At 43.3% G+C, this 11,868-nt stretch overlaps 1 protein-coding gene across 2 annotated transcripts in view; it reads right to left on the reverse strand.

Annotated features, from left to right (window-relative positions):
• Positions 1–11,130, reverse strand: part of PRICKLE1 (prickle planar cell polarity protein 1) — a 103,239-nt gene extending 92,109 nt beyond the window's left edge. Inside the window, exon 1 of one of the 2 annotated variants that reach the window (XM_075930214.1) lies at positions 10,819–11,130. The gene's annotated coding sequence lies outside the window, so the exon portion shown is untranslated. The other variant, XM_075930219.1, reaches the window with a different exon arrangement.
• Positions 11,131–11,868: the final 738 nt, after the last annotated feature.

Consider the following 11,868-nt stretch of genomic DNA (forward strand, 5'->3'; position numbering starts at 1 on the left):
GAGGCAGAGTTGCTCTGCCCCGGGCTTCCTGGAATCAGCTGCTGATCAAGTTTCAGCAGCGGCTGACTTGGGGACACCTGGGGTAGAGCTGCTGGGGTGCTGCCGGGTTGGTCCAGTAGCGCCGATGAGCGGCGCTGCGGGACCAACCTGGCAGCGCCCCAGCTGCTCTACCCCAGGCGTCGTCGGCGAGAAAAGCCTGTAGTCAGCCACTGGTCAGTTTCAGCAGCGGCTGAATCTGGACGCCAGTTCCGACTTACATACAAATTCAACTTAAGAACAAACCTACAGTCCCTATCTTGTACGTAACCCGGGGTCTACCTGTATTACATGTGGCCAGTGTCTCAGTATATTAAGCTAACTTTGAGTGTTCTGTTTTATTTTGTTTATTAACCTACTTAGTTCTGTCTGCTATCTCTTATCACCATTTAAATCCTACTTTTTATGTTTAATAACATCACTTTTGTGTATTAATGAACTCAGTTTAAATAACTTAACAGGGGAGGGAAGGGGCAAGGAGTCTGTAGATATCTCTCTTCACATTGAGAAGGAGGGTGAATTTTCATGAGATTTCTCTGTATGGAATACTATACAGATGGATTGATCTGGGGTTCAGCTCCCAGAGGGCCTGTGTACTTGAATGCTGGGAAACGGACTTACACAACGCTGCTTACAGTATATATCTGCAGCCTTACCATACAGGAGTATGGTCCTGTTCCTGTGTTGGCTGAAGGAGTCAGGAGAGCTGGGCTCAACGAGACAGATTTACAGGATGCCAGGCTGATAGTCTTTTCAGCACATCAGATTACAGTCCCCAGGGAGACCAGACCCAGTATTTGTCTATCCAAGCAGACCATCGTTTTCTCTTCAACTAGAATTTTACAGTAGATGCCTATTCTGATCCAAATCTGCACTGGGTTGTTGAGGGTAGGAAGAACAGGACAATTTAATGATTAATCTCTTAAAAATCTGAGGGTAAAGTAAGTTTCCAGTACCTCAGTACAGAGGAAAGTCTGGTTTACTTTCTATGTATTTAATAGCACTTGAAGACATTTTGTTAGTTATTAGCCTGCCAAGCTGTTTATGTTTATAGAAGAAGCACAAAGAAACTTACATGATGAATTCTATTAAATATAAACATATTCCCTGTATTTTATTTCCTCCTTCCACAGACACAGAGCACTAAATCATTTCAGTCCTAGGAAAATGGGAACTCCATATTTATCATTTACAGAAAGAATTTAAGTTTTACAAACAAGTCAGAGGTCTCTCACAATGAAGTTATCCATATGACCGTTATGATGAACAAAGCATCAAAAAGCTGTTCAAAGAACTTCTGAATCACATGTATCCTTCTACAAAAAACATCATCTGCGATCCACTAATAAGATTTCAGACCCAACTTCACCCCTGATTAGCAATTTGTATATGTGCATGCGCACACATACGCACACACACACACAAGCTCTCTCCAGGAAAGAGCATATTTATTAGTCACTCTCACAAAAAGTCATTTTCTTTCTTGCACATGCTATAGGAACTATTTTAATCACAGTTTTGAAAAGTATGATCCCAATTTCTGATAAGAAAAATAAAACTTGGTCCTTTGGGGTATGTCTACACTACAACGTTAATTCGAACTAACTTAGTTCGAATTAGTTAATTCGAACTAAGCTAATTCGAACTAACTGATCCAGACTAAAAAACTAGTTCTAGCATGTCCACATTAAGTGGACCCTGAACCGGGCTTAAGGATGGCCGGAAGCAGTGCCGGCAGGGCATCAGAGGAGGACTAAGAGTGTGGAGATGCTGTCTCAGGCTAGCCGAGGGCTGTGCTTAAAGGGTCCCGACCCCCACCCCGGACAGACAGTTCTCAGGGGTGCCCCGCTTGCAAAGCAGTCCTGGCTTGGAGTGTCCGGAGTACCCACACTGGGCACATCACAGCACTCGGCCATCAGCCCGGCTGCACTTGCCGCAGGCTGCCATCTGGGGAGAGGGGGCAATTGGGGGGCTGCAGGAGAGCTTCCACCCCCAGAAGCCCGCAGAGCCAGCCCAGTCCTCCCCATCGGGGGCTCGTGCCCCATTCCTCCCTCACCTCCTTCCACTTACCCTTCCCTAGCCCCTCTTCTTGATGTACAAAATAAAGATAACGTGTCTTCCAAAATGGAATTTGTCTTTATTGAACAAAACTGGGGGAGACTGGGAAAAGGAGGTGGGAGAGGGGAAGAGAGAGGCTGGGAGAGGGGAGGGCAACTAAAATGATCAGAGGTTGGGAACAGGTCCCATATGAAGAGAGGCTAAAGAGACTGGGACTTTTCAGCTTAGAAAAGAGGAGACAGAGGGGGGACAGAATAGAGGTCTCTAAAAGCATGAGTGGGGTGGAGAGGGTGCATACAGAAAAGTTCTTCTTTAGTTCCCATAAAGAAGGACTAGAGGACACCAAAGGAAAGGAATGGGTAGCAGGCTTCAAACTAGTAACAGAAAGTTGTTCTTCACAAAGCAAAGAGTCAACCTGTGGAACTCCTTGCTGCAGGAGGCTGTGAAGGCTAGAACTACAACAGAGTTTAAAGGGAAGTGAGATCAAGTCATGGAGGCTGGGTCCATGGAGTGGTATTAGCCAGGGGGTAGGAGTGGTGTCCCTGCCCAAGGTTTGTGGAAGGCTGGAGAGGGATGGCACGAGACAAAGGGTTTGGTTACTGTCTTCGGTCCATCCCCTCCAGGGTCCCTAGGGTTGGCTGCTGTCGGCAGACAGGCTACTGGGCTAGATGGACCTTTGGTCTGACCCAGGACGGCCATTGTAAGCTCAGGGCTCAGGATCGGGGGTCTCAGTGGACCCCTTTGATTCTCTTGCACACCTGCTCCTGGGTGGCCAGGCTGGCAGCTCTCCTGCCCTAAACGGCCACTTTCCTGTGCCTAGTGCGGAGATCGTGGACGAGGTCCACGATGTCTGCACTAGCCCAGGCGGGTGCCCGCCTCTTGTGGTCCCGGGCAAGCTCCCGGGAGCCGCCAGACTGGTCTCGGGAAGAGGGGAAGGGCTGGGGGGGGATCGGGTGGGTGGCTCGATCCGTGCCAGATGCAGGGTCTGCTGGCTGGGTGCTGGCAGGCTTGCACCTGGCACGGGCACCGTAGCCAGCCCGTGCCCCTTTAAGGGGGCCGGGGCCGGGAGGGGGGCAGAAGAGTTTCCCTGATGTTGGCCAGAGTGGCCACCAGGGAAACCTGGGGAGGGCTAGCCTCCCACTAGTTCGAATTAAGGGGCTACACACCCCTTAATTCGAACTAGCTAGTTCGAACTAGGCTTAATCCTCGTAAAATGAGGTTTTCCTAGTTCGAACTAAGCGCTCCGTTAGTTCGAATTAAATTCGAACTAACGGAGCGCTACTGTAGCGCCTATGAAAGTTAGTTCGAACTAACGTCCGTTAGTTCGAACTAACTTTGTAGTGTAGACATACCCTTGGAGAGCTAACTTTCCTGAACATGGGCTAATCACAAGTAAGTCTATAGAATGCACGCACTTTGGAAATGCAAAATTACTGTTTCTCTGGGGATTAAAATGCTATATTTGGATGCAGAAAAAAATCCCCCCAAAACTTCTGTAGAAGTTTTCTTTCAATGTAGACTCACCTAAAAAAAAAATCAGTTTTTATCATGTCTCACAGGGTAGAATACCAAGGGGACTCAGCCAAACTGACCATCCCACTGCAGGTAAATGGGAGAGAAGTAATGGGGCTGCTACACTCGTGGTGTGCCCAGACTTTTGTATGAAGTGTCTTTGTTCCTAATCCAGGCCTAGCTCGAGGCACCTTCAGGTTACAGCATGTGCATGGAGACACAAGGAACTATTCCCACACAGAATTAACTTTAATGATGAGGAGATGAGAAAAAGTCTCTGATGACCACTCTGACTCCACCACTTGCCTACTCTTTCATTTTAGGCAGGACTGGAGCTATTTTGGAGAATTATTAACTGAGCTGGTGGAATCCCCTTTCAATAGCCAAAGGCTGATCTGAAGTGGCAACCCTTATCCGTGTTAGTCTGTAACTTTGAAAACAGAGAGTAATCCTGTGGCACTTTAGAGTGTATCTATACTACACCCTTAGCTTGAAATAAGTTACGCGATTTGAGCTACGCAAATAGTGTAGCATATTTTGAGTTGATTTCAAAATAACTTATTTAGTAATTAAACCTCTATTCCAAAACATCCCTTAATCCTCGTGAAACGAGGTTTACAGGGATGTCGGAATAGTGCACCCATTATTTTGAAAGATATTTCGAAATAATGGATGTGCTATCAAGATGCAGAATAGCTATTTTGGGATACCAGTAGTATCCCAAAATAGCGCTGCAAAGTAGACATACCCTTAGGGTATGTCTACACTACCCCGCTAGTTCGAACTAGCGGGGTAAGGTAGGCATACCACACTTGCAAATGAAGCCCGGGATTTGAATTTCCTGGGCTTCATTTGCATAAGCGGGGAGCCACCATTTTTAAAACCCCACTGGTTCGAACCCCGTGCAGCGTGGCTACATGGGGCACGAACTAGGTAGTTCGAACTAGGCTTCCTAGTTCGAACTACCGTTACTCCTCGTGGAATGAGGAGTAACGGTAGTTTGAACTAGGAAGTCTAGTTCGAACTACCTAGTTCGTGCCCCATGTAGCCACGCTGCACGGGGTTCGAACCAGTGGGGTTTTAAAAATGGCGGCTCCCCGCTTATGCAAATGAAGCCCGGGAAATTCAAATCCCGGGCTTCATTTGCAAGTGCGGTATGCCGAACTAGGAGGGTAATGTAGGCATACCCTCAGAGACTAACAAATTATACACACACACAAAACCCACTTCTTCAGATGAGATGATCTTGAGACATCAAAATTATGGTTATTATGATTATTATGGTTCAATGAGCTGACCTACACATAAAGCTTTCAATTTTTGTACTAGAGATTACTATTTATTTGTGTTATCACTGCACTGGGCCATAGATGGGAGCAGCTGCCTAGCTAGCCAGTGTGCTCAGCTGGTAGAGAGAGACTAACTGTGTGGATAGGCTAATCTCTCACTGAGCTAGTGCTATCTCTTTCACAAAAGGACTTAATTAATGTAAAGATAACATCAGGGTGTAATGGATAAAGCTGCAGAATAATAGTGTTAGTGTCAAAAGAAGTTTGTGCTCCTGTTATAACACATCTCCACAAGACTGTTCCACAAACATATCAAGTATTTTACTCTTTCCCATGGAGAAGATTAAAAATAGCTTCTGTGATATGGGTCATTTTAAAGATTCAAATGCAAATGGTATAGCAGATTTTTTAAAGTTTTTGATTAAAAGTAAAAATATTACAAAACATGTTTACTTAAAAAATATAGTGCTGTCTTTACTTTTTTCTTCTAATGTCCCCCAAGGTCTCCCAGAGGATAGTGTAAGAATTCCAGATATTTGACAAAGCTTCAAATCACATGCTCAGAATCCTTCCAGTATTACTGTATTTTAAACACCTACAGGTAGAGTGACTAGCTGTACTTAGAACACAGCATCTTGGGATATGAAGATAATTATGCAACATGGATTTCTTTTAAAAAGTTCATGTTTTGACTTGAACATACCATATCCTTAGGGTGATATTTTTCTTTTTAAAACCAAACAGCACATTGGACTGTAACGCACAATTGATTTTTAAGGAGCCATTGGTTCAATATGGTCTATTAATGATATCATAAATGGACAACTTTAACTTTTTCTTACACTGGTGCAAAGTTTAGAAGTGCACTTAGATTTGGAAGGTGACAGTCGCAGAAACCATGTCCTGATACCATGTTATATTGTGGCTACTTGATGCAAGATTATAAGAACAAAATTGAAAAAAGGTGATTATAAAAACATTCACAAGAAACCAAACAGCCTTTAATTAAAAGCAATCATAATCCAATTCCTGGAAGACACTTGGAAATGCTTTTTGACCTGCAGTTGCTTCATGATGGTAATATGTATAATTAGTAACATTTCATACAGATTGTTACTAAAGTCAAAGACCATAATTGCAAGCTGTGGGCTCTGTGCCTCAGATAAAAGGACAGCTGAATAAAACTGTTATGGATGGAGAATGCTTATAGGACTATGCCTGCAATACTTTTATCAGATTATTGCCAAAATCTTCAGATCTAGAAAGCCAGAGGAAGAGAGAGAAGGAAGAATGAAAGAAAGAAGCACACAAAGCAACAAGAGCCACAGGGTGCTATAAATCAACAATTCAGACATATATCTTAGACAGGACTACAGGACTTCAGTACCAGAACAACTGAAATAACACAGCTCCACCTTTTGTCGATTTGTAATCCACTGGAAATGAAAGACTTGTCTTCAAAAGTGTCTACCACAGGTTCACTGGTAAGAAAAACAGTCACAGCTTGATTGGTCAGTTGTTTTCAAGAAACATTATGAACCAGCATTATGGTAACATTTAAAAATCAAATGGGTTCTTGTAGCCAGGGTTCCAAGAAGAGGTAAATGACAGTTGCTTGCTAGTTTACATAAGCAAGTTAAAATGTTTGTGTTGGATCATGCCTCTGTCTCTTGAGATTTTTAATTCAGTGTGTATATTTTAAATTTTTCTTGTGGAAAAATAACCCTTGGAAAGGCTAATCAATTCATGCTGAGCAATCATTCAATTTTTCTAGAGGCCAAAGAAAAGTGAGTTTAATGTGTTTAGAGTGAAATCTGAACAAGCAAACAATACAAATACACAGAATGAATTATTACAGTCCCCTGGAGATTCCCCCCCCCCCCCCCCCCAATAACTGGAAATATTTCTTGACTATGGACCAGCAACAAAAGAACTGTCTGTGGAAAAACTGTGTCATTTTGGCAAATAGTAAAGCGATCTGATTAGTCTATCTTGGTATATCTGCCAGAAATGTCATGACATCAGTGTGCTATAACTTGTAAAACATGTTTCTTCCCACCATTGCTCAGTCAGAAGGTGGGGGAAGGGGGTACTCAGAGGTACTGACTCAGAGGTACTACTCTCTCCTTCAAAGCTGGTCCTTTCCACTGTAAGTCCACAATCCTACAACCACTTAGGCTATATCTATGCTACAGACTATGTTGGCATAATGTATGTCACTCAGGGGTGTGAAAAAATACCCTCCTGAGTGACAGAAGTTACAATGACATCAGTACCAGTGTGCACAGCATTCTGTCGGCTGCAGAGTTTCTCCCACTGACTGTTTCTGCCACTGAAGTTGGTGGTTATATTATGCTGATGGAGAGCATAGAGTGTCTTCACCAGAGGCACTGCAATACACAGCTGCATAATATTGGGGCAGCACAGTCACAGCACTGTACATGTAGACATGGCCTCATGCATGCAGGTAAGAGCTACTGACCTCTGTTTCCAGTAGTGAGGCTAAACAATGCATGGTTTATAAGTAGAATACACTAATGAACTATAGTTAAGCTCAAGTTTACCTCAGTTTAGAATAACTGTCAACAGAATACAGTTAATGTGGGCTAAGCAAACCAAATTCTGATAAAATTACCCTTCTATGAAAGTTACAAATTCAAGATGTATGAAAGCCATGTGATTATTAGGTGGCCACAAACAAGGGAAGATACTGTGTTACTGTTCTCCTTCACCTTAGGCAACTCTTGACCATAGAATGATTCTCTGAAATATTTATGAAGTAATCCCTTTATTATTGAAATATAAAGGCACAAGGGCTTTGGACAACATTCTTTCATGAGTCTATAGGCAGAAGCTTTAATGCTTTATTGGCAGTCCACATAAGTTAAAAGTGCAAGACAACATCGAGTGGTCAAAAATATTTTTCATGTATTTTAAAGAGTTGCAAAAAAATTAATCCAGTCATTGTACATATTTCACAGCACTGGTTACCTAGATACAGTGTCTAGTGAATTCTTGTGTTTCCTTGAAGTTGATCTGTTTATTTGTTCTGTATTGGGGGGTTGTATAGCATTAATCATCGCCATATTATGTAAATTCCATGCTATTGAGAAAATATTTTAAACCTTTGTATCTTGATCCAACACATCAGGAAAGGGTTAAGCCAATCCCTCAAAGACACAATAGGAACTAACTGCATATAAATGTATCCTATGGAAGTTGCAGTTTTTCAGTGGAAAATAGTTACATCTGATTTTCATAGGCCAATTAAATGAACAATGCCAAACTCATTTAATTTCTTATTAAAAACACAAGGGAAGACCAACCAGACTCCTGAGATTATAATTATGAGATGCTAGGTCATTAGTGTGCCAAGTGCTCAGACATCTTTTTACATATAAATTATTAAATATAACAGCAACCGTCACCTATACTCTTGCAAACATTTACATTTTCTTCTTTGCAAAACATTGTTATCTAGAAAGCAAATACTCTAAATCACTTTTATTAAATACTATAACTAGTCTACTAGAAACGATAAAGTTTTCAACACAGACTATTCTGTCACAAACACTGAAGTATATCCTTACACCACTAAGATGGAGAATGGACTATTTGGAAGAGAAAACAAATCAATAAAATTATTTAATTTGTGCATGAAAAATCTATGCACAGTTTACTGTTTTACTTTTAAGTTGATTGGAATTTTCTAGGCATTCCCAACCTTTCTAAACATTAGCAGTTTATCTTGTTTATGCAGATTTCATCTTGCTTTAAAAAAATCTAAATAGAAACAGATTTTTTTTAAACAATTACCTTTTTCAGAGTTATCAGACTACAGGATATTAGGAAAAAACAGACTCCCTTGTTGCTTTTACCCACATCTGACTCCAATCTTAATAGTTCAGCTATTAACCCTGTAAGGGCTTTCTGCCCCCCCTCACAAGCTGATGTTACAATTTTTATGTGGGTGACCAGGCTGACTCAGTACAGCATCAGCCTTTATTATACAACAACGGCTCCACAGACCTTTGATTATAAAATGCAGTAAACTCTTAGCTCATCTTGACTTTTGCTGTTAGAACTGATAGACGTTCTGAAATTTCCATAGGCAAGATAAGTTGTTAATTAAAAGTCATAGTTTTAAGCTACATGACAAAGCATGGAAAATTGAACTGGGAGTCATGTTAGCCGTTTATTTTTGACACCTTTTAGTTTTAGCATGAAGGGAATATGCATTGTTAACCTTTAAATCCTCTGTATAAACATTCTTGGAGAGCTTGTAAAATATCCCCCACTGAGTTTCCTGACTCTCCAGTTGATGGCATTTAGAGACACTGGTACTAGCAGAGTGCTTTATTTTGCTTTCTTCAGTCCCCAGCTGGGATAAAATGACAGATTCCTGTCCAAGACCAGACCCAGCCACGTTAAGATGAAACCACACTGAAGGCACAGGGAAATGAATCCAATCAGACAGCAAGATAAATGGTTGCTGTTTATGTTTAAAATCCCCTGGTGGGAGTAAATATTGTTTGAGGAAAAAAAGCTTGACAAATATTAGTCTCCCCTTCAGAGCTCTCTTGAGGCAGAATATTAGCTTTAGTTAGGGCTGCATTTTCGATGTCTCTCTCTCTAACTCGTCTTTCCCTCTGGAAGACAATCTGAAAGCAGACATATTGCTGAGCATAGCCAAATAAGGTTGCCCTCTCCCATGGGACTGAAATACACTCATGATAATAGACGGGAACTAAAACATTGACACTTGGTCAAGGATAATGGAGAAAGCAAAGGCTTAGTGGGAAAAGACCAGTTGTCACCCAAGTGACAGGCAACAGCTGAGCTCACACATCTGGAGCTTGAGTCAGGCAAACACTCTGAAACTCACATCCATCTATATTCTTGGGCGCTATAACGAGAGAGGGAGCTCTCTGTGCTACAAATGTGTAACATAAACTAACATTTAAATATATACACACACGCAGACTACAGCAATGGTAATACACATGTTAATAGTGTCTCTGCATACCAAATATTTACATATGTGAAGATAAAATGTGAGCACAATCATCTCTGTGTGTGGAACTAAAGGAGTAAGTAAAATATAAATCACAGAGACACTTTGCTATAACTAACCTCAGATAAAATCCTAATATTCTGTTCCCTTTTGTCTCCTGACAGCCTGTTTGTTTGTTTGTTTTGTTTGTTGTTCTGCAGGCAGGGCACACACATGCATTCAAGCTAATAATTACAATGTATTTGGAGGGCTAGTTCAGATTCCACTGGGGCAAATTATAACTCAGTGGGGTATCAATCCCTTTTCCCCTTCAAAACAGTGATCAGGCAGGCTCTTCAAACAAGTTTGTGGACAATCTCCCACAGCCTCCTCCCACACGCAGTAAAAGCAACACCACACTAATGCCACGTTGGGCAAGCCAATAACCGAGATCTGTTTGGTTGTCCTGCGTCTGCAGGCAAAATGTAACAACTTTGCGCTGCATCCTGAGCCCCCGGGTGTGTTAATAAGTACCAGATTTTTTTTTTGGGGGGGGGGGGGGTTCTTCATTATCGTTTCTAACAAAGAAAAAAAACACTGAAAGTTAAAAACTCACCGCTCTGAAGAGGCTATTTTAAGGAAGCCGACTGAGGGGGCTTCTTGCTAATGCTCTAAAACTCTTAGGCTAGAGCAGCCACTAGCTGTTTTCTAAGTTAGTCGGCGCGCCTCTGCTCCGACCTTTCTGCTCCTGTTCAGCTAATTGAGTCTCTCGAGACGTTTGTAGGTGACAAGAAAGACGCCGGGAGGCTGGCATTCCACACAGCCCATTCCCGCCGCCCCCAAGGCTGCAACGTGGGGATCCAGCGCAAACAGCTCGGCTGCCCACGGACAAGCCCCTGCGGGAGAGAGCAGCGCAGAGCGGCCACTTACCCTCCAGGAGAAGGATTTGGGACACACCGCAAGGTATTCCTGGGCAGGGGGAAAGGATCAGTCACATTTAGAGCCAGGGAGGCAAGTCTCCCCCGGAGCCTGGCGTGGCTGCTCCTTTCTGCCTGGGCAGCCCAGGGAAGTCAGTGCAGGCTGGAGAGGCGCATTTTTCGCAGACGGCAGGGAGGGAGCGGGAGCTTGTCAGGCAGCCGCCAACTGCAGAAGCCTCCGCATGGAAGTGACCGGGCTGCGCTGCTGAGTCTCTCCTTATTCCCCCCTGGGGCTCAGGCGCTGCCAGCCCGGTACAGTGACATGAGCATTCCACGGCGCCCATTGGCTGCAGCCGGCCGCATTCGCCAATCGCCGCAGGGCTGAGGGTGCCGGCAGCTCAGAAAACCCGGAGGTCTGGATTTGCTGACCGGGGACTACGGACCATTCTCTGGGATTGACAAGGCGTCGGAAGTCCACGCAGGTCCCAGGCAGGGCAGGTTGGCAGAGACCGGGGGCAAGGAGGAGCAGAATGTGCTTTTCGTGATTCGCGCGTGCGATTTCAGTGTGCTGTAAAGGGGCACGGTTTGGGGGGCAATCAGATTAAATTGATGATTAGCTGAACAAGAGGAATGTTAGCTGGCATTTGAAGTTCACTGAAGCACAGCGAAAGATCTAAAGTGGAAATCTTCCCCCTTCCCTCCTTGCTTTTTTGTTTTAACAAATGATGGTGATGGATTTGAAGCCAGGCAAAGGAAGGAAAGACGCACATTCCCAATTTCCCTTGATCAAACGGGGTTCTGCAGCCAATTACTCTGCACCGTGCCTCCAGCATCCACTTAGCGAGAGAAAAAGTTAATTAAAACTTTTTCCACGGATCTATGCAGAGATGTGCGATTAAATTTGCTTGGGGTGGCCGCGCTTTATTCGTCTACAAATACATCACTATCTATCTTGAACATTGCTTATAGTAGAAGGACATGGCAGGAGAATGTGGTAGTCATTTATATCCCCCTTTCTGTGTGAAGATTTATATCATGCTTTAAAATTCCATGTTAACTGCCA

This window comes from Pelodiscus sinensis, chromosome 1, assembly GCF_049634645.1.
Source record: "Pelodiscus sinensis isolate JC-2024 chromosome 1, ASM4963464v1, whole genome shotgun sequence".
Taxonomy (NCBI): Eukaryota; Metazoa; Chordata; order Testudines; family Trionychidae; genus Pelodiscus; species Pelodiscus sinensis.